This window comes from Chlorocebus sabaeus, chromosome 6 (assembly GCF_047675955.1).
Source record: "Chlorocebus sabaeus isolate Y175 chromosome 6, mChlSab1.0.hap1, whole genome shotgun sequence".
Classification (NCBI taxonomy): domain Eukaryota; kingdom Metazoa; phylum Chordata; class Mammalia; order Primates; family Cercopithecidae; genus Chlorocebus; species Chlorocebus sabaeus.
The window spans coordinates 49,452,373-49,473,207 of record NC_132909.1 but is presented as its reverse complement, the minus strand read 5'-3'; the positions used below and the strand labels follow the sequence as shown (position 1 = coordinate 49,473,207).

Genomic DNA, 20,835 nt, shown 5'->3' with positions numbered 1-20,835 from the left:
TTTAAGTCCACTGTTGAGATCTACTCAGAAAAAATATGTATATAATACAATATATATATTTTGGACAAAGTTGCACTCTTGTTGCCCAGGCTGGAGTGCAATGGCACGACCTTGGCTCACTGCAACCTCCGCCTCCCAGGTTCAAGCGATTCTCCTGCCTCAGCCTCCGGGGTAGCTGGGATTACAGGCACCTGCTACCATGCCTGGCTAATTTTTTTTGTATTTTTAGTAGACTTGGGGATTCACCATGTTGGCCAGGTTGGTCTTGAACTCCTGACCTCAGGTGATCCACCTGCGTCGGCCTCCCAAGGTGGTGGGATTCCAGGTGCAAGCCACTGTACCCAGCCAGAAAAAAGATTTCTTTCAAAAATATTACTGCTGACAATGCACTGGTTATCCAGGACCTCTGATGGACAAGTACAAGAAGATGGATGTTGTTTTTATACCTTCTAACACAACATTCTTTTCTTTTTCTTTTTATTTTTTTTGAGGCAGAGTCTCACTCTGTCCCTGCAGGGGTGTGATCTTGGCTCACTGCAACCTCTGTCTTCTAGGGAGTTCAAGCAATTCTCCTGCCTCAGCCTCCCAAGTAGCTGGGATTACAGTCACACACCACCATGCCCAGCTAATTTTTGTATTTTTAGTAGCGATGGGGTTTCACCATGTTGACCAGGCTGGTCTTGAACTCCTGACCTCAAGTGACCCACCAGCCTCAGCCTGGGATTACAGGTGTGAGCCACCATGCCCAGCCAAAACATTCATTCTGTAGCCCATGAATCAAGAAGTAATTTTGTATTTCAACTCTTATTATTTAAGGGATACATTTCATAAGGCTATAGCTGCCATAGACAAATTCCTTTGATGCATCTGGGCAAAGGAAATTGAAAACTCTCTGGAAAGGATTCACCATTCTAGATACCATTAGGAACATTTGTGGCTGGTTCCAGTGGCTCATGCCTGTAATCCCAGCACTTAGGGAGACCAAGGCAGGAGCATCACTTGAGGCCAGGAGTTCAAGACCAGTCTGGGCAACATAGTGAGACCTCAACTCAATTAAAAAAAAAAAAAATCCACAACGAACAACAACAAAAAGAACATCTGTGATTCATGGGAACAGGTCACAATATCAATGTTAATAGGAATTCTGAGGAAGTCAACTCCAATCCTCATGGATGACTTTGAGGAGTTCAAGACTTAACTGGAGGAAGTCACTGCGGATGTGATGGAATAGCAAGAGAACTAGAATTAGAAGTGGAGCCTGAAGATGTGACTGAATTGCTGCAGCCTCATGATCAAACTTCAGTGCATGAGGAGTTACTTGTTATGGAAGAGCAAAGAAAGTGATTTCTTGAGATGGAGTCTACTCCTGGTGAAAACTCTGTGAACACCGTTAAAATGACAACATGGGATTTAGAACATGACATAAACTTAGTTGGCAAAGCAGTGGCAGGGTTTGAGAGGACTGACTCCAATTTTGAAAAAAAGTTCTACTGCGGGTAAAATGCTGTCAACAAGCATCTCATACTAGAGAAATCTTTCGTAAAAGGAAGAGTCGACGGATGCAGAAAACTTCCTTGATGTCACAGCCACCCCAGTCTTCAGCAACCACCACCCCGATCAGTCAGTACCCATCGACATTGAGCCAGTGACCCTTCACCAGCAAGATGAGGACTCACCGAAGGCTCAGATGATTGTTAACTTTTTCTTTTTAGTAATAAAACATTTTTATTTATTTATTTATTTTTATTTTTAATATTTTCTTTTTGAGACAGAGTCTCACTCTGTCACCCAGGCTGGAGTGCAGTGGTGCAATTTCGGCTCACTGCACCCTCCCTCCGCCTCCCAGGTTCAAGCAATTCTCATGCCTCAGCCTCCCGAGTAGCTGGGCTTACAGGTGTGCACCACCACACCCGGCTATTTTTTGTATTTTTAGTAGAGATGGGGTTTCACCATATTGGCTGGGATGGTTTTGAACTCTTGACCTCAAGTGATCCACCCACCTTGGCCTCACAAACTGTTGGGATTACAGGCGTGAGCCACTGTGCCCAGCCTTTTTATTTTTTTAATTTGTAATTTTTGTTGAGAGATACGGTCTCACTCTGTCTCCCACGCAAGAATGCAGTGGTGTGATCATAGCTCGCTGCAGCCTCAATCTCTCAGGCTCAAGTGAGCCTCCCACCTCAGCCTCTCATGTAGCTGGACTCACAGGCATGTGCCACGATAAGCAGCTATTTTTAAAAATCATTTTAGAATTAGAAAACGTGTAGAAACGGGGTCTCACTTTGTTTCTTGGTTTCAAACCCCCGGGCTCAAGCAGTCCTCCTGCCTTGGCCTCCCAAAGTGTTGGGATTGCAAGCGTGAGCTGCTGTGCCCAGCGCTGATGCATTTTAAAATTAAGGTATGTACTTTTTTTTTTTTTTTAGACATAACACTGTCATGCACTTAATAGACTATAGTGTAAGCATAACTTTTATGTGCACTGGGAAACCAAAAAAAGGCACATGACTCACTTTATTACAATATTCGCCTTATTATGGTGACCTGGAACCAAACCAGCAGTGTCTCTGAGGTATACCTGTACGACAGATGTTAGGGTGATGAGTACTTAGGAGAAAGTCACCAAAGAGCAAGGGGAAAGGACATGTCAGTGACATGGGGCTGGGGGTGTGAGGGGAGTGGTGACATTTCTTTTTTTTTTTTTTTTTTTTTTTTTTTTGAGACGGAGTCTCGCTCTGTCGCCCAGGCTGGAGTGCAGTGGCCAGATCTCAGCTCACTGCAAGCCCTGACTCCCAGGTTTACGCCATTCTCCTGCCTCAGCCTCCCGAGTAGCCAGGACTACAGGCGCCTGCCACCGCGCCCGGCTAGTTTTTTGTATTTTTTAGTAGAGACGGGGTTTCCCCGTGTTAGCCAGGATGGTCTCGATCTCCTGACCTCGTGATCCGCCCATCTCGGCCTCCCAAAGTGCAGGGATTACAGGCTTGAGCCACCGCGCCCGGCCGGAGTGGTGACATTTCTATCAGTAAAGGCACCTGCTCTTTACCACCTGGAAGGGAACCACTTCAGTGTTAAAAGTGTTCAGGGCCGGGCATGGTGGCTCACGCCTGTAATCCCAGCTACTTGGAGGCTGAGGCAGGAGAAAAGCTTGAACCTGGGAGGCAGAGGTTGCGGTGAGCTGAGATCACGCCATTGCACTCCAGCCTGGACAGTAAGAGTGAAACTCAGTCTCAGAAAAAAAAAAAAAAAAAAAAAGAAAGCCAGGGGCAGTGGCTCACGCCAGCACTTTGGAAGGCTGAGGCAAGCGGATTGCAAGGCCAGGTATTCGAGACCAGCCTGGCAAATACGGTGAAACCCTGTCTCTACTAAAAATACAAAAATTAGCTGGGTGTGGTGGTGGGCCCCTGCAGTCCCAGGCTACTTGGGAGGCTAAGGCAGGAGAATCACTTGAACCTGGGAGGCAGAGGATGCAAGAGCTGAGATCGAGCCATTGTACTCCAGCGTGGCAACAGAGAGAAACCCCGTCCAAAAAAAAGGTGTTCAGACTAGCACTGCCCAGGAGAAATCTATTAAGAGCTATTTATGAAATTTTATGGCCAGGCGTGGTGGCTCATGCCTGTAATCCTAGCACTTTGTGAGGCCAAGGCAGGCAGATAACCTGAGGTCAGGAGTTCGAGACCAGCCTGGCCAACATGGTGAAACCCCATCTCAACTAAAAATGCAAAAAATTAGCTGGGTGTGGTGGTTGGTGCCTGTAATCCCAGCTACTCGGAGGCTGAGGCAGGATAACTACTTGAACCTGGGAGGTGAAGGTTGCAGTGAGCTGAGATCACGCCACTGCCCTCCAGCCTAGGTAACAGAACATGACTTTGTCTCAAAAAAAAAAAAAAAAAAAAAGAAATTTTGAATTTTCTATTAGCCACATTAAAAAAGTAAAAAGAAACAGGTAAAGTTAGTTTATTAGTTAGTTTGTTTGTTTATTTATTTATTTATTTATTTATTGAGACAGGGTCTCCTTTTTGCCCAGGCTGGAGTGCAGTGGCTCGATCTCAGCTCATTGCGATCTCCGCCTCCCGGGCTCAGGTGATCCTCCTGCCTCAGCCTTCTAAGCAGCTGGGACTACAGGCACGAGCCACCACGCCCAGCTAATTTTTGCATTTTTTTGAGAGATGGGGTTTCACCATATTGGCCAGGCTGGTCTCGAACTCCTGAGTTCAAGCAATCCACCTACCTTGACCTCCCAAAATGCTGGTATTTGAGGCATGAGCCACTGTGCCCAGACTGAATCATTCTAATACAATTGTAGACCTGCTGGGCACAAAAGCTCCTGCCTATAATCTCAGCTACTCGGGAGGCTGAGGCAGGAGGATCGCTTGAGGCCAGGAGTTCCAGACCAGCCTGAGCAACATGGCAAGACCTTGTCGCTAATAATAAAAATAACAATAATTTTAAAAATTGGCATGGCGTTGTGGTGTGTGCCTGTAACCCCAGCTACTCGGGAGGCTGTTGGTGGGAGGATCACTTGAGTCTGGGAGTTTGAGGCTGCAGTGAGCTTTGATCGCGCCACTGCATTCCAGGCTGGGAGACAGAGCGAGATCCTGTATCTTAAGAAAGAGAAGACATTTTGTACATTATTTCCCTTGGAATCTGGTCAATATTCTACACTTTCATGTGTTTCAACTGAAGGGCTCGAAGGCCACATGTGGCCAGCGGTGACTGTATCAGACAGCACAAGTGCAGAGAAATAGACATTTGAATAAAGACTGGGAGAAAGCAAGGGAGGCAGGAGAGTGAGCCATACGAATATGGGAATATGTCGGGGAACACTCTAGGCAAAGGAACAGCTGGTACAAAGGTCCAGCTGGTGCACAGGTCCTCCTCCGCTCTCCCCCTCACTCACTCTGTCTCAGCCACACCAATTCATCCCTGTTCTTCAAATGCACCAAGCTGGGCCATGCATTAAATAGCTAGACCATGCCTGGTGTATTTGAGAAACAGGGATGAGTTGGTGTGGCTGGAGCAGAGCGAGCGAGGGGGAGAGTGCGAGGGGAGGAAGGCAGGGAGGTGATGGATGGTACAGGGCTTTGTGTGTTGTGGAGAGGACTTTGGTTTTTGCTCTGAGTAAGGTGTGAGCCATGGAGGGTTCTGAGGGGAGGAGGGATGCAATCTGACTTGTGTTAAAATACGATCCCTCTTGGGTGCAAGGCCGGAAGCTGGGAGATTGAGGAGGAGGCAACTGCATTGATGCGGGTGAACACGGATGAGCCTGGACCAGGGAGGTCGCACTGGACGCAGCCATAACACTGAGACAAACTCCACCCTGCTTTAGGGAGAGACCACGCCAATGAGTGAGAGAGAGGTTCAACTACAAGTCCTCTGACCCCAGGGATAGAGGAGGCAGGGATGAAGAGGAAACGATTACAGCCCGGCGACAGCATTATCGCAGAGCTCATGTCCGGGGAGGCAGCATAGCACAGTCAGAACATCTCAGACGGGTTAAATCCTGGCCCTGCATTTTCTCATTGTGTGACCTTTCCCACTGCCTTAACTTGTTCAAGCCGCGGAAATGCAGATAATCTCACCTCCCTGTGCAATCCCAGCTGGCTCCCAAGACGCATTACCTCACAGCCTCCCCCCCCGGGAAGGATAAGAAGGAATTAGGAGGGGAACAGGAAGATAAGGGAGGCTTCTCTGGCTAAGAACGCCCTATGGAGGCAGAAGGCTTCACTCAGTGTACGTGGTAGGGGAGAGGCTGGGTGAAATGGATGGTGGAGGCTGTCAACTAGAGGCTGGGTCTTGTCCTGTGGACAGTGAGAGTCATGTAAGGTTTTGGAGCAGGAAGGGATGTGATTAGGGTTGGCGTTCGGAAGACAAGCCTGACAGCTGAAAGGACAGATTGGTGGTGATGGAGCAGAAGTTAGGAGGGAGCCGCAAGAGCAGGCTGGTGTAATGAGGGCTGGAACTAGGACAAAGGCAGTGGGAGTACAAAAGAGGCCCCGGTTTATATATAGCTGCCATTGATTGCTGTGCTCCAGGGAGCCTGCCTGGGCTCATCAAATCCTCCCTGCATCCCAGTGGTTGGCAGTTTGAGGCCCATTTTACAGAGGAGGAAACTAAAGCCCAGATAAGTTAATCCCACGTGGAGGTTCCTACCGCTGAGTAAGAACTCGAACCCCAGACCAGCCACAAGACTCCAGAATCCCAGTTCTCCACCGTGTCGTCCTCTAACTCCTGTGACTAGTTGGGCAGGGTGAGGGGAAAGGGTGGTGAAGAAAGGGAAGAATGGCTCTGGTTCTGAAAGGACCACGGAGTGATGTTCATTCATTTATTCAACAAGGATTTAGTGAGCACCTACTATGTGCCAGATACTCAGAGTTCCTAAAGATGCTGCCAAAAACAAAACAATAATGGGAAAATATATAGTATGTCAGACGGTGTGAACATGGCAGCCCCTAGGGCTTTCAATGGAAAGACTGAGTGTGGAGCAGGAGGGAGAAGTGTCAAGGGCGATTCCAGGGTTTTGGCCTGAGCTACCTGAAGCATGGAGTTGCTGTCAATGGAGATGGGGAAGATGGAGGAAGAAGGTTTCCAGGAAGATCAAGAACTGGGTTGTAGACATGTTGAGTTTGAGATGCCAGTTTTCTGTCACTCCTCAGTTAAAATCTTCCAATGGCTTCCATCAGGCTTGGAGTAAAATTTAAACTCTACCATGACCACATGACTTTGCATGATGTGACTCCTGCTGACCACCTTGTCCCACAACACCCTGGCTACTCCGACTTCCTTTCTGTCCTGCCAGCAGGAAAAGCTCATTTTCTGCTTTATTGAGAATTACTATATTGGCTGTCTCCTCTGCCACCCCCATTCCTTCAACTCTTATCTTTTACCTAGCTGGCCTCTTCGAATTCTTCAGGTTGAAACTCAGATTCTGTCTTCTCAGAGAGAACATCCCTCAACTTCCTAGCTAAAGAGATCCTGCCCCTTCACTACCTGGAATTATACTGTTTGTTTGTTTGTTTGTTTGTTTATTTATTTTTAAGACAGGATCTCCCTCTGTCACCCAGGCTGGCATGCAGTGGCACAGTCACAGCTCACTGCAGCCTTGACCTCTTGGGCTCAAGCAGTCCTTCCACCGTGTCCTCCCAAGTAGCTGGAACTACAGGCATGCACTACCCTACCCACCTAATATTTTTTATATATATTTTTTGTAGAGACAGGGTCCCACTACGTTGCCCAAGCTGGTCTCAAACTCCTGGATTCAACTGATCCTCTCATCTTGGCCTCCCAGTGTTTGGATTACAGGTGTAAGCCACCAAGCCTGGCCATACTGTTTATTAAGTCGTATTTATTATTCATGCCCTCTTCTAGAATGTCAGCTCCAAGAGGACAGGGGCTTTTTTTGGTAGCATCTTTCATGGCCTAGTGGGTACTCAATAAATATTAGGGTGGGTGAATAAGCGAGGTGTGGCAGAGGACAGGGTTACGGTAGACCGGATAACTCAGGGTAGATGAGTAAAGTGGAAAAAGCTAAGTGTGCCCAGTGGAGCACTGCAGGAGAGCAACATTTTAAGAGACAAGTAGAGGAAAGAGATTTGTGAGAAGGAGGGAGAAGACACAGACCTTGGAGGAGATTCGGTAGAAAATGGCATACCTGACAGTCAAGTTCAAAAGCATTTTGAGGCTGGGCACGGTGACTCATGCCTGTAATCCCAGCACTTTGAGAGACTGAGGCAGGTGGATCACCTGAGGTTAGGAGTCCGAGATCAGCTTGGCCAACATGGCGAAACTTCGTCTCTACCAAAAATACAAAAAAATTAGCCAGCTCTGGTGGCAGGTGCCTGTAATCCCAGCTACTTGGGAGGCTGAGGCAGGAGAATCGCTTGAACCCAGGAGGCAGAGGTTGCAGTGAGCCGAGATCTCACTATTGCACTCCAGCCTGGGCGACGAGAGCGAAACTCCATCTCAAAAAAACCCAAAAAACAATAGCAACAACAAAAACACACAAAAATAGAAAAGCGTTTTGAGAAAGGAACGGTCATTGGTCTCCAGGACCGCACAGAGATGAGTAACAGTAAAGGATGAAGAAATGCATTTCATGTGGCATCAGGGTCGTATCAGTCTTGCTGGGGCTGATGGTTGAGGGAGAACAAGAGGAGAAGAATTGGAAATGTGAGCCCAGGCAGGACAGGAGATTTTCAGGGTGGCAGAGAACCGAATATGGGTCAAGGGAGAGAAGTTGATGATGTATCTCTTGGCCTTTAGAGAGCTGCACTGCCCAATAAAGTAACCACTAGCCACACATAGCTATTTAAATATAGATTTAAATTCATTTAAATTAAATGAAAAATTCACTTGTACCAGTCACGTTTTAAGTGCTCCCAAGCCACATGTGGACGGTGCATACATAGAACACTTTCATCACTGCAGAAAGTTCCATTGGACTGTGATGTTCTAGCATGTCCATCTCCGTAGGGCAGGATTTTTCTTTTCTCTTTTCTCTTTTCTTTTCTTCTCTTTTTTTTTTCTTTTCTTTTTTCTTTTGTTTTTCTTTTCTTTTCTTTTCCTTTTCTTTTCTTTTTCTTTTCCTTTTCCTTTTTCTTCTTTTTTTTGAGACAGGGTCTCACTCTGTTGCCCAGGCTGGAGTGCAGTGGCACGATCTCGGCTCACTGCAACCTCCGCCTCCTAGGTTCAAGCAATTTTCCTGCCTCAGCCTCCCAAGTAGCTGGGATTACAGGCACTTGCCACCATGCCCAGCTAATTTTTACATTTTTAGTAGAGGCGGGATTTCACCATGTTGGTCAGGCTAATCTCAAACTCCTGACCTTGTGATTCACCCGCTTCGGCCTCCCAAAGTGCTAGGATTACAGGTGTGAGCCACCACACCCAGCCTTCTTTTCTTTTTTAGAGACAGGCTCTTACTCTGTTGCCCAGGCTGGACTCAAACTCCCAGTCTCATGAGATCCTACTGCCTCAGCCTCCTGAGTAGCTGGAACTATAGGCATAAGTCACTGTGCCTGGCTTTGCAAAATTTATTTTTATTTTTTATTTTATTTTTTAGAAATTTTCATCTGTTTTGTTCATAGCATCTCCAGCACCTAACGCTGTGCCTGGCATACAGTAGGCACTCAATAAATGTTTACTGAATGGCTAATGAAGCAAAAATGTAGGAAAGTGTGGTTGATAACTAACAGAGTGTATTCTAGAAGAGGTGGAAGGCTCAGTATTTAAAGAAGAGAGTCCAGGCGTGGTGGCTTATGCCTGTAATCCCAGCACTTTGGGAGGCTAAGGCAGGAGGATTGCTGGAGCTCAGGAGTTCAAGACCAGCCTGGGCAATATAAGGAGGCCCCATCTCTACAAAAAATATAAAAATTAGCCAGCCATGGTGATGCACTCCTCCAGCTACTCGTGAGGCTGAGGCAGGAGGATCACCTGAGCCTGGCAGGTTGAGGCAGCAGTGAGCTATGATTGTGCCACTGCACTTCTGCCTGGGCATCAGAGTGAGACCTTGTCTCTTTAAAAAAAAAAAAAAAAAAAAAAAGAGAATAGTGGAAGACACAGATGTCCATCCAAGAGCTACCACCCACCGCCTTCCTTGCTGGCAGAACCCACCTCTCATCAAAGGCAGAAAATGCCTAATATGCTCTTTTTCCCAAGATTCCTTGCAATGAGAGCACTTGACACACGACTCAGTTGTAGGTCTAACAGGATCTGGGTGAAAAATCTGCTGGGTGCTTCTGGAACAGGATTTATTCCCCTTGAGATGAGCTGCATGGTAAGAGAGAGCCCTTCCTCTCCCTCTTCTTTGGCCGGATGATTTGTGTCTGTCTGCGTGGACAGCTGGGTAAATATCCTAGAACTGAGGCAGTCATTGGCCGGGCATGGTGGCTCATGCCTGTAATCCCAGCACTTTGGGAGGCCGAGGCAGGTGGATCACCTGAGGTCAGGAGTTCAAGACCAGCCTGGCCAATATGGTGAAACCCCATCTCTACTAAAAATAAAATACAGAAATTAGCCAGGTGCGGTGGCATGCACCTGTAATCCCAGCTACTCAGGAGGCTGAGACAGGAGAATCACTTGAACCCAGGAGGCAGAGGTTGCAGTGAGCCGAGATCGCGCCACTGCACTCCAGCCTGGGCGACAGAGTGACACTCCATCTGAAGGAAAAAAAAAAAAAAAAAAAGAACCGAGGCAGTCATCTTGGGGCTGTGAGTGGTAAATGTTTTTTGTTTTTTTTTTTTTTTTTTTTTTTTTTTGAGACAGAGTCTTGCTCTGTGCCCCAGGCTGGAGTGCAGTGGCGCGATCTCGGCTCACTGCAAGCTCCGCCTCCCGGGTTTACGCCATTCTCCTGCCTCAGCCTCCCGGGTAGCTGGGACTACAGGCGCCCGCCACCTCGCCCGGCTAGTTTTCTTGTATTTTTAGTAGAGACGGGGTTTCACTGTGTTAGCCAGGATGGTCTCGATCTCCTGACCTCGTGATCCGCCCGCCTCGGCCTCCCAAAGTGCTGGGATTACAGGCTTGAGCCACCGCGCCCGGCCCGGTAAATGTTAAAGGAAGTCCTTACAGTGACGATGTTAGAGTGGAAAGATGAAAAGGACTCTTTGGAGGCACTGTTGAGCCATGGAACCAACCTTGCAACCAACCTCCTGGCCTCCAGACTTCTTTTGCTTTTGAGACAAATCTCACTCTGTCGACCAGACAGGAGTGCAGTGGCGCAACCTTGGCTCACTGCAACTTCCACCTCCCGGGTTCAAGTGATTCTCCTGCCTCAGCCTCCCAAGTAGCTGGAACTACAGGCATGTGCCACCATGCCTGGTTAATTTTTTGTATTTTTAGTAGAGATGGGGTTTCACCATGTTGGCCAGCCTGGTCTCGAACTCCTGACCTCAGGTGATCCACCTGTCTTGGTCCCCCCAAAGTGCTGGGATTACGGGTGTGAGCCATCGTGCCGGGCCTCTAATTTTATTTGCTTAATTGTAGCTAGGTTATATCAGAACTTGCTGATATAAGGAGCCAATATTCATTAAATTTATTCTCTGCCAGGTTGTGTGCTTGTTACTTTACAGTCTGCGAACTCATTTCTATTCTCCCTTTCATTGATAGGGAAATTGAGACCCATGGGGTTAAACGACTTGTCCAGCCAACATGTGGTGCCTGGGTGCTGTGTCTTGCTTCACCCATTCCACCATGCTGCTCCTGGTTAACTCTGCCACACCACTCACCTTCCCCACTGGGGCCTCAGCCAAGCTCATGCCTTCACTAGCCTGAGCATGGGAAGGAGCTCAGTTTTTCTCTGCTGGTTGGAAGTCAGGATGTCAATAAATATTTATAGAGGAGCAACTACCATGTGCCACTCAGAAGAGAGGGGAACATGTGCAAAGGCCCTGGGGCTGGAGAGACCTCATGGAGAGAAGTGAGGTTACTAATTGAGAAGTGGAGGCAGAGGACAGGAGTTTGAGCCCAAGAGTTTGAGGCCGCAGTGAGCTATGTCACTACAGCCAGTACAACAGAATGACATCCTGTCTCTAAAATTAAAACAAAATTAAAAAGATGACATAGAGGAATGTCTGCAAATCAGCAAGAATAACACAACAACCCCAATAGGAAAACAGGCCCAAAATGTAAATAGGCAGATTAAGGGAGTGAGAAGATGAGACAGGAGAGTGAGAAGGAGACGTTAGTATGGTTAGAAAGCAGGGGAGGATATGGGGATATAGTGACTCCCTAACCTCAGGTTAGATAAAGTACCTGCCTCTTACAGACTCAGGCCAAATATTTCTGAGATGGGTACCAAGGAGCAGAACTGCTTCCCATACAGTCTATATTCTTGCCACTCCTAAATTGAGGACTGAGTGATCCCCTTCAAGTTCATTCTTAAATCACCCAGCTTTCTTCTTCTTCTTCTCCTTTTTTTTTTTTTTTTTTTTTTTTTTTTTTGAGGCAAAGTCTTGCTCTGTTGCCAAGGCTGGAGTACAATGGCGTGATTTCGGCTCAATGCAACCTCTGCCTCCCAGATTCAAGTAATTCTCCTGCCTCAGCCTCCTGAGTAGCTGGGATTACAGGCACATGCCACCATGCTTGGCTAATTTCTGTATTTTCAGTAGAGACCAGGTTTCACCATGTTGGCCAGGCTGGTCTTGAACTCCTGACCTTAAGTGATCCACCTGCCTTGCCCTCCCAAGGTGTTGGGGTTACAGGAGTGAGCCACTCCCCGGGGAGAAAACTATTTCTTTCTTTTTTTTTTTTTTTTTCTTTTTTTGAGACGGAGTCTCGCTCTGTCGCCCAGGCTGGAGTGCAGTGGCCGGATCTCAGCTCACTGCAAGCTCCACCTCCCGGGTTTACGCCATTCTCCTGCCTCAGCCTCCCGAGTAGCTGGGACTACAGGCGCCCGCCACCTCGCCCGGCTAGTTTTTTGTATTTTTTAGTAGAGACAGGGTTTCACCGTGTTAGCCAGGATGGTCTCGATCTCCTGACCTTGTGATCCGCCCGTCTCGGCCTCCCAAAGTGCCGGGATTACAGGCTTGAGCCACTGCGCCCGGCCGAGAAAACTATTTCTGAAATTCATTTTCTGAATCTTCAAATGCAGAGTCAAGTTCTTTGCTCTTCTCAGGTTATGGGATCTTCACCTAAATCTTCACCTTTAGTCTGTGCAATGCCTCTCTCTTGTTTATACCTTCATTCATTCATGCGTTAATTCCCCTTCATCTCTACACCCTACTTTCTTTCTTCTCCCTCCGAGACAACTGAGAGAATGTTTAATTTGGCCTTATAGGAGTGCATTCTCGCAAAAACACGTGCGATATTTTGAGTGTGTCTATTTTTAACTGACATAAGCAGGATGAAGTTAGACACATTCTGTTGTTTCCTGTTTTCACCCAGAACCATATTTTTATTTTTTGTTTTTTAAATTTTTTGAGACAGAGTTTTGCTCTTGTCACCCAAGCTGGAGTGCAGTGGCACGATCTCGGCTCACTGCAACCTCCGCCTCCCGGGTTCAAGCGATTCTCTTGCCTCAGCCTCCACGTAGTTGGGATTACAGGCACCCGCCACCATATCCAGCTAATTTTTGTATCTTTAGTAGAGACAGGGTTTTGCCATGTTGGCCAGGCTGGTCTCGAACTCCTGACCTCAGGTGATTCACCTGCCTAGGCCTCCCAAAGTGCTGGGATTACAGGCATGAGCCACCGTGCCCGGCAACAACCATATTTTTAAAAGCCCCATCCCATAGTATCTGTTGGATATGCAGTCTGGAGCTTTCATTCATTCTGGTGCTCCATGGCTGCCTCTGTCACATGCTGCCTCCTGGTCCCCAGGAGAGACACCAGGTGGCCTTCAGCTCCCCCTATATAAGATGGTGCTGGAGTAAGCATTCTAGTACCTGCCCCTAACAAACCTGCTAAGAATGTGCCTGAGATGGGTGCCTGGGGACATAACTGCTGATAGTGCTGGACTTCATTGGACTGAGTACTACTGATACGTCTCCAGAGTGACCTCCCTGGGCCACACCCCTTTGAGTGGTGCAAGACTTTCCCCCATTCCCACATCCCTGGAAACCCTTGGCTTATTCAGCTGTTTTTTCCCCCAGGCATACAGAGATACTGCTTTCATTTCCATCTTTCTGATTATAAATGACTTCGAGTACCACGTCGTAAGCTGATTAGCTTTTCAGACTTCACTTCCCTGATCCGCCTGTTCACATTTTCGGCCTGTTTTCCTATTGGGGTTGCTGTGTTATTCTGGTTGACTTGCAGACATTCCCTCAGGTAGTCTTTGCATTTTTATTTTTTATTTACTTATTTATTTATTTTGAGACGGAGTCTCACTCTGTCACCCACACTGGACTGCAGTGGCACAGTCTCGGCTCACTGCAACCTCTTGGGTTCAAGCAATTCTTGAAGCCTCCTGGGTTCAAGCAATTCTCCTGCCTCAGCCTCCCGAGTAGCTGGGACTACAGGCATGTGCCACCATGCCTGGCTAATTTTTTTGTATTTTTAGTAGAGACGGGGTTTCACCGTGTTAGCCAGGATGGCTGACCTTGTGATCTGCCCACCTTGGCCTCTCAAAGTGTTGGGATTACAGGTGGGAGCCACTACGATCCATCTAAATTTTTATTTTTTATGTTTAGAGACAGGTCTTACTCTGTCACCTAAACTGGAGGGCAGCGGTGCCATCATAGCTCACTGCAGCCTCAAATTCTTGGGCTTAAGCAATCCTCCTGTTTCAGCCTCCTGAGTAGCTGGGACTACAGGCATGCAACACTTTGCCTGGCTAATTCTTAAAATATTGGTAGAGATGGGGTCTCTCTGTTTCCCAGGCTGCTCTCAAACCCCTGGCCTCCAGTGATCCTCCCACCTTGGACTTCCAAAGCACTGGGATTACAGGTGTGAGCCACTGCACCCAGACCCTCACGTGGCCTTGATCAACACTGTCCGACAGAACTTTCTGGATGATAAATCTGTTCTCAATCTGTGCTGCCAAGTATAGTAGCCACTAGTCACCTGTGGGTTTTGAGCACTTAAAATGTGGCTAGTGTGAATGAGGAACTGAGTTTTAAATTTCATTTAATTCTGATTCATTTAAATTTAAAATGACCACACAGTGCTAGGGAGGACCTCTGTAACAAACAGCAGTTAGAAATTAACCCCCAATCAGTTTTTTTTCTACGATTCTATCCACTATTTACCATGTGCTAGTTCCTATTCCAAATGATTTATAAGTATTAACTCATCCAAAACTCACAACGATTCCGTAGGTAGATACTATTTTCTCCATTTTATTGATGAGGAAACTGAGGCCCAGACAGGTTGATAACTCAGCCAAGGATTCACAGGAAATGGGACAACCAGCACCTGGATGTAAGGTTTGGTTCCCGAACCACCCTCAGTTGCATATTTATTTATTTATTTATTTATTCATTTATTTATTTATTTTTTGAGACAGAGTCTCGCTCTGTCACCAAACTGGAGTGCAGTGGCGCGATCTCAGCTCACTGCAGACTCCACCTCCCGGATTCAAGCGATTCCCCTGCCTCAGCCTCCCAAGTAGCTGGTACGCACCATCATGACTGGCTAATTTTTTGTATTTTAGTAGAGATGGGGTTTCACCACGTTGACCAAGATGGTCTCGATCTCCAGACCTCGTGATCCGCCTGCCTTGGCCTCCCAAAGTGCTAGGATTACAGGCATGAGCCATCGCGCCTGGCCCCGATTGCATCTTTATTTGAACAAATATCTTAGTTTTTGTGTAATTGAGTCCTTTTTGCCTTAGAGTTTGTGCTTTAAAAGTTCAGTGGAGGAAGTCCTTTTCCCTTCCTGGGTTCACAGCTATTCTCCAGCATTTTTTTTCCTTTAATGTAAAGTTCTCCCCACTCACAGAAGGTTCTCTCAAGCTCCTTAACCTTCTGCACGGAGAGCAATTCTTCATTTTATTTGTCTTTTAAAGTAAAGGATTGAACAAAAGGACAAGTTGCTATTTTGGGTGGTTTCTGAAGCCTCTTAAAGTGCAGTATTTTCTTAAATAAAGAGGAGTAGGAGCAGAGGCAAAAACCCCAGAAGGTGGTGAGGTAAGTGATTCTAGAAGAGACAGGAGTTCGAGAGGGATGTGTGCTCTGGAGAAGTCAAGAAGGGGAAGCTGCCGGGTGCAGTGGCTCACATCTGTAGTCCTAGCACTTTGGGAGGCTGAGGCAGGAGGAACGCTTGAGTTCAGGAGTTCAAGACCAACCTAGGCAACAAAGTGAGACCTTGTCTTTACAAAAAATGAAGAAATTAGCCATGGCCGGGCGTGGTGGCTCACACCTATAATCTGAGCACTTTGGGAGGCTGAGGCAGGAGGACTGCTTGAGCCCAGGAGTTCAAGACCAGCCTGGGTAACATGGTGAAACCTGGTCTCTATAAGAAGTACAAAAATTAGCCAGATATGGTGGCTTGCGCCTGTAGCCCCAGCTACTCAGGAGGCTGAGGTGGGAGAATCACATGAGCCCGGGAGGTCAAGGCTGCAGTGAGCTGTGGTCATGCCACTGTACTTGGTTGACAGGGTGAGACCATGTCTCCAAAAAAAAAGACATGGGGCACAGTGGTGCATGTCTGTGGTCCCAGCTACTCAGGAGGCTGAGGCAGGAAGATCCCTTGAGCTCAGGAGGTTGAGGCTACAGTGAGCTGTGTTTGTGCCACTGCACTCCAGCCTGGTCAACAAGAGTGAAACTCCACTCAAAAAAAAAAAAAAAAGAAAAAAAGAAAAAAAGAAAAAAGAAGAAAGAAAGAGAAAGAATGGGAAGTAGTGAAGGCCAGTGGATTCAGAGTCATGAGTGTTTTGAAGGGTACTGCTGCATGACCTTGCCAATCACCAGGGTTAGAGGAGGTGGTGAAAGAGAAACCTCTCCTTGAGAGGCTGGAAGGAGAAGATAATGTGATTTAGGCGGGTGGAGGCAGGATGTCTTCCAAATAGAGGCGAGAACATAGTGTCAGTGGAGATGGGAGAGCCAATGGATGAATCCAACTGATGGAGTGAAAGCTCTTGAGGAAATGAACAAGTGCATTTGCATTTGAATTCCCAGACATTTGGTGGGAATCTGCTATAGGAGAGGCACTCCAGGAGCAAAATAAAAACAAACTCTCATTCACAGGTGGTGGGAGTTTAAACTGGTCCAACCACTTGGGAACATTGTTAGGCAGTTTCTTTTTCCTTCCTTCCTTCCTTGCTTTCTTCCTCCCTCCCTTCCTCCCTCCCTCCCTCCCTTCCTTCCTTCCTTCTTGTGGAGTATCATGTATTCTGCTGCCCAGGTTGGAGTGCAGTGGTGCAATCTCTGCTCACTGCAACCTCTGCCTCCCAGGTTCAAGTGATTCTCCTGCCTCTGCTTGTTGAGTAGCTGAGATTACAGGCATGCGCCACCACGCTCAGCTAATTTTTGTACTTTTTTGTGGAGATGGGGTTTTGCCATATTGGCCAGGGGTTTCACCACATTGGCCAGGCTGGTCTAGAACTCCTGAGCTCAAGTGATTTGCCCGCCTCAGCCTCCCAAAGTGCTGGGATTACAGGAGTGAGCCGCTGTGCCTGGCCAATTGTTAGGCAGTTCCTACCAAAGCTAAACCAATTCCTCCCTCCGACTCAGATGTTCCAGTCCTAGGAATATCTCCCATAGAAATGTGAAGAGTGGAACCCACAGACATATCTGAGTGTGTTCAAAGTAGCTTTCTCTGGAATAGCCCCAAAGTAGAAAGCACCCAAATGCCCACCATTAGTAGAATGAACGAACACGCGGTTCAGCACACACAGCGATGAGAACGAATGAACAGCAACAGCACGGCTGAATCTCACACATACAATGTCAAGGGAAAGAAGCCAATGCATGCATGCTGTATGACCCCATGTGCTTAAAGTTCAAAACCAAGCAAAACTAATCTACACTGTTTGAAGTCAGGATGAGGTTACTGGTGACTGCAGAGGCACAAGGGGGTTTCTAAAGGTTGGTGCTCTTCTGTTTTTTTTTCCTTCCTTCCTTCCTTCCTTCCCTCCTTCCTTCTCCCTCCCTCTCTTTCTTGAAGCTGCAGCTGTTTCCTTCCTTCCTTCCTTCCTCCCTCCCTCCCTCCCTTTCCTTCCTTCCTTCCTCCCTCCCTTTCCTTCCTTCCTTCCTTGAAGTTATAGTTGTTCCCTCCCTCCCTCTTCCCTCCCTCTCCTCCTCCTCTTTCTTCTTCCTCCTCCTCCTCTCTCCCTCTTTTCCTTCCTCTTTCTTGCTTTCTTTTTTCCTTGTTTATCTTTCTGTCTCTCTTTCTGTCTTCCTCTTTTCTTTCTTTCCTTCTCTTTGTTTTCTCTTTATCTTTCTCTCTCTTTCTGTCTTCCTCTTTTCTTTCCTTCCTTTTCTCTCTTTTCATCTCTCTCTCTCTCGCTCATGCTGGAGTGCGGTGGCGTGATCGCTGCTCACTGCAACCTCTGCTTCACGGGTTCAAGTGATTCTCCTGCCTCAGCCTCACTCAGCTATGTTCTCTTTCTAGAACCTGGTGCTGGTTACATGACTGGGCTCAGTTTTTGAAAATCACTCAAGCTCTACTTGTATGATACGTGTGCTTTTCTGTATGTATGCTATATTCAATAAAAGGTTTAAAATATATTTAGGAAGTAGCTAACATTTATTGAGTGCTTGCTGTGGGCCAAGTCTTATGCATTATTTTATTCAATCCCCACAATGACCCTACAGGTGTGGTGGGTCCTATCATTCCCTCTACTTTCCAGGTCAGAGAGGTAGAGTCACTGCTTCGAGTTCACCCAGCTAGCACATGGCTGAGCTGGGTCTTAAGCCCATGTCCTGCTTACTTGTAACTTCTCTGCAATGCTTTCAGGTTTGGAAAAGGAAAAGGACAAGGATTTCTCAAAGTCAGAGCGTAAAAACAAAACAAAACAAAACATGGGATGATGATCCTGCCATACAGTTGCCTACTAACTTCATCAGAAAAAGCTGGCAAGATCCCAAGGACCAGGTGAAGGTTTGAAGCAGGGTTGGGGTGAATTTAATGAAGTGTTGATTAGCAATGAAGAAAATGTTGTCGGGGGATCCTGAAGACTCAGCTTAAGGGGATACCTGCAGGAAAGAAAGGAACTCTTCCTGCTTCTTCTCTTGAACGATTTTGGCTTTAGCGACCATTTCCCCACATGGCAACAACAAATATTTCATAGTTCTACTCTTCCAAAGCCCTATTTACAGCGTTGTCACTGTGGGAGGTGGGCACCTACACCCACTTCACTGATGAGCAAACTGTTGGGGCTCAGAAAACAATACCCCAAAATGAAGTTCTCCGAAGCAGCCACTGAAGCTTTCTGACTCTACTCTTCCCCGTGAGGGAAGCCTCCATCCCAGCAAAGCAGCTCACTCAACTTCCTTGCTTCTCAACTGCTCCTTTACCTAGAGAGTCTCCTCCCTACTGATCCACAGCTCTCTGCCTCCCTTCAAAACTGCCTCTTGTGCTGTTTTCTCTCTCCTCCAGTCCGTAACCTGCATGGGCTCAGGTTACACCACAGCTGCGCTGGCCCCTAGAACTTTCTGGGATGATGGAAATGTTCTATTCTGATCTGTCCAATATGGTAGCCAAGAGCCACGTGTGGCTAATGAGCATCTGAAATGGAGCTGAGCGCCTAAAATTTTCATTTGGTTAAATTTTAATGAATGTACATTTATATTTAAATAGCCTCGTGTGGCTAGTGGCTATCCTGCTGTACCATGCAGCTCTGCAGTTGAATTATAGAGTGGATTACATAATCGAGGGCGTGCAGTCCGTCACATGCTGGTGCAAACTAGTTATTCCCTGTGTGCCCTCTAGGTCAATGCTCCAGCGGGCTCTGTGCCCTCAAGGCGGACCCTTGAAGACTACAACTCCCACAATGCTTTGTTCTGGTTTCCGGTTGGGTTTGGCTGAGGGGAAGCGCTGAGAGGAAGATGAGGGGAGGGAAAAGAGGTTGGAATATTGCTTCCCTGTTCCCTCTCTGGTTCTGACAGTAGTCCCTTCTGCACAGCTCTGCCTCCACTGGGTTCCAGGAATGTAGGGCTCACGATGGCTTCTCTCTGAGGACCTCAAACAGCCGTTATCTATTTCTCTCACCTGCTCCCATCTCTTTAAGGCGTCTCTTCATGACATGGTCTTCATGTGAACCATCTAGAAGTTATTCTTTTTCCTGTTAGGACCCTGATTGGTACGAGGTGGGAGGAATGAATGGTCCATGAAAGCTGCCCACCTGAAGACCTTGAAGTCCCCCCAGTTTCTGAGGTCAAAGAGTGGAGAAGCAGGATTTGATTCTAGGCTTCCCCACCTCAAGGGGCAGGGATGCTCTACTGCTTTTTTTTCAAAAGACTTCAAATTGTGGGAAGGGACATTCTTTCAGATTCTTGCTTCACCCCATTGTAAGGCAAAGGCAAATGCTGAGAGCAGGAAGCCCAAGAAACAGAGGAGGTGGGTGGAAGAACACAGGAGTGTCCCTTAAAACTGTCCTAAGGGTGGAAGAAGATAGGAGTGTCCCTTAAAATTGTCCTAAGGTAGGGCTTGCAAGGAGGTGACATAGATCAAAATGTGGAGCTTGATTCTCAGTGAGGACCCACGCAGGGACTGATGTCTGTCTCCCCTCCTGGATGCAAGTGGGTGCCACCATGTAAGCTCTAGCCAGTGGGGGGTAGATGGAAGTCATATGGATTACTTCTGGTTCTGTCCCAGAAACATTTCTCCTGTGCCCTCCTCATGCTCTTTTCCCTTCTGTGGCTTGATATCAAGAAGCATGGAGACTTTGGAAGCCATGGGTTGAAGATGGGGAGCCACTATATGGAATAAGCCTGGGTCCCTGACTTACTGCTTAGAGGAGAGGTGCCTGCTATTTAAGAATACACCTTTTGGCCAGGCACGGTGGCTCACGCCTGTAATCTCAGCATTTTGGGAGGCCAAGACAGGTGGGTCACCTGAGGTCAGGAGTTTAAGACCAGCCTGACCAACATGGTGAAACCTCATCTCTACTAAAAATACAAAAAATTAGCCAGATGTGGTGGCGGGCACCTGTAATCCCAGCTACTAGGGAGGCTGAGGCAGGAGAATTGCTTGAACCCAGGAGGTGGAGGTTGCAGTGAGCCGAGATTGCGGCATTGCGTTCCAGCCTAGAGGACAAGAGCAAAACTCCGTCACAAAAGAGAAAAAAAAAAAAGAGTACACCGTTTGAACTTTATCCGTGCAAGAACTCAATTTTTATTGTTTTGAGCCCTTACGCATGTTGGGATTCTTTGTTACAGCTGCAAGCATATCTAATACACTTAATAGGAACTTATAAACAGTAACTAATACATTTGGGCAGCTAAAATGTCAGTTTCATGAGACCATG

General features: G+C 47.3%; 1 protein-coding gene across 10 annotated transcripts in view; it reads right to left on the bottom strand.

The window, feature by feature from the left end:
• CACNA1A (calcium voltage-gated channel subunit alpha1 A) overlaps positions 1–20,835 on the bottom strand; it is a 429,355-nt gene that overhangs the window by 178,193 nt on the left and 230,327 nt on the right. The gene's annotated exons all lie outside the window — the stretch shown is intronic.